General features: G+C 41.7%; 1 non-coding gene across 1 annotated transcript; it reads right to left on the bottom strand.

Annotated features, from left to right (window-relative positions):
• Window positions 1-418: 418 nt before the first annotated feature.
• On the bottom strand, window positions 419-550 carry LOC132655662 (small nucleolar RNA SNORA17). The gene has a single exon (XR_009593453.1). It is a non-coding gene; the product is annotated as a small nucleolar RNA SNORA17 (small nucleolar RNA).
• Between the last annotated feature and the right edge of the window lie 1,853 nt (window positions 551-2,403).

Raw genomic sequence — 2,403 nt, 5'->3', positions numbered from 1 at the left:
GTTGTGGTAACAGGGCAATGAACCCAAATGTTGGCCCCCAGTAGCAGCACAGCACAGGACCCCACCACAGTCCTCGGCTGCTCACATCAGCCTGCTGCTCCCTACCCCTAAGTCTATAGTTCTGCCTTTCTTCATTGTGCCCGTATCCTTCGGTTTCTCTTTCTTTTCCATTTCTCTGCCATTTCTCTGATCCTCTCAGAAGTGCCTGGTGTCTCTGCCTGGGGCTGCCTCAGGAACAGTCTCAGGAGTGCTATGCCCTGCTCATTCGTTACGTCACCCGGCAAGCATCATCTTGGGCATGATCTGCCCCCTCCTCGGGCCTGCACACTGCATGACTGGTGGTCATGTCAGGCCAGCTCCCTGTCCAGGCCCCATGGCACTGGTCCGGTGGTCCTCTCGGGCTCACCTTTTTTCAGATAATGTTAGGCTACTAAGCATTCATGTGTTCATAGGCCGGAATGCGGAGTGCAGACATAGCCTTCCTCCTCTCCTCCACCCACTGATGCACACACGGGACAGCAGCCACAGCTGCAACTCATCTAGGGGCAGGGCTTCATGTGCATTTTAAAATCACTTCTTAACTTTTAAAAATGTCATTGAAAAGCCCATAGAGATTGCTTTCAATCTATAGATCTCTTTGAGTAGCATGGTCTTTTTTTTTTTTTAACAACTTTTTTTTTTAAGCCATGAGCATAAAATAGCCTTCCATCTGTTTGTATTTTCTCTCCTTGAGGATTTTCCATTTTCAGTGCATAAGTCTTTGACATTAAGTTTATTTCTAATTATCTATTGTCCTTAGTATTACTATTAGTGAAACTTTCCTTTCCAAAAGGTTTGTTGTAAATGTTTATAGAAGCACAACTGATTTTTATACTCTGGTTTTGAATCCTGCTACTTACTGAATTCATGCGTTTACTCTGATACATTTTTTACTCCTTTCCCAGAAGTCTTCTATTTCACATTCTTGCCTAATCACGCTGGCCAGGTCTTTCAGTGTGGTGGTGGTCACCCTTGTCTTACTCTTAATCTTTCAGGAAAAGCAGTCTTCTTGCACCATCATGAACGATGTTCACTCTGAGCTTTTCATATATTGTCTTTATTATGTGGACGTAATTTTCCTTTGCTAGTCTGTTGCACTGAGCTTCATGAAACCTCGTATGTATCTTGATTTTTGTCCTTCATCCTGTTACTGTGGCGTACCAAACTGATGCGGTCATATGTCCAAGTGTCTATCATCTCAGGGATGGATTCAGCTTATTAAATTTGTGTGATGATGAATTTTGTCTTCTAGTGTTTTGGATTTTTTTTGCATTTGTATTCACTATTTTCTTCATTTATAACTTAAATTTAATGTCTCACAAACCACAATGCTTAATAATAAGAAAGGTAAATAAATAAAGATAAATAAATTGTCGTTACTAACAAATATGTATAATATACCCAAGCCTAACAATGACATTCTGACTGGCAAATATTTAGGTGGTAAACTGACTAAAAGAAAAACAGTTGAAGATATTTTCTGGGTTTATGAAGCTGTATTGATAGTGGATGTTTACTACCAAGAATTAGCATTTTTCTCTAGTCAATTATGTGCTGCCCACAAGGTTAGTTTAAAATTAAGAGGCTTTTAAGTCTGCACTGAAGACTACTTTCACAGTGGTATAAGGAATGGGAACCCTGAACTCTCACACCTGGCCCTCTGGAACACTTTTGATGTATCTTAAAAAGGAGCTTCATTTGTGTGAGACATATTTAGTATTCCTGATATTGTAGACGGTTGCTCTACAGGTGGCAGACAGCCTGACTCTGTCTACCAAGGCCCCTCTACAGCTGCTTTTGTGACTCCAATTCCAGTTCTATGGAAGATGCTTGTGTAAGTTGTGTGCTTGTGTTGAGGGGGACAGAAAATTGAATTTTGAAAAAAGGAATTTGCAGAATTGATATAAACAGATGCTAATGATACACTGTAATGATACATGTTCACATCTTTCTTCCTAATCATAAAAGAAAAGCAACAAAGGCTCGAGTAGTTGTGCCTCCAACTTCAGAAACTGTGGCAGGAGCCTACTGACAACATCCTCAGATGGAAATGAACAGGAGAGAACTCTCTTAGGGCTGCCATTGTACCTGTCCTTTCCAAATCTTACTACATTCTCCTCATGGTTTCCCTTATTTAGAAAGCCAAGAACCTTATATGTATCTGGGCACAGGGGTCTTATATGAGACTGTTTCTCCAACCAAGGATCGAGTATGGATATAACCTAGAACCTCTGCTTGGATGTAGCCGGCGTGGTAGCTCAGTAACCAAGTGGGACTATTTCTGACAGGAACTCAATGGCAGGCTCTTTGACCTCCCCAGCCCCCAAGGGAGGAGCAGTCCTGTTAGGCCACAGAGGAGGACTT

This window comes from Meriones unguiculatus, chromosome 7 (assembly GCF_030254825.1).
Source record: "Meriones unguiculatus strain TT.TT164.6M chromosome 7, Bangor_MerUng_6.1, whole genome shotgun sequence".
Lineage (NCBI taxonomy): Eukaryota > Metazoa > Chordata > Mammalia > Rodentia > Muridae > Meriones > Meriones unguiculatus.
Note: the sequence above shows the minus strand (reverse complement) of the source record. Positions and strands in the feature narration are given on the sequence as shown.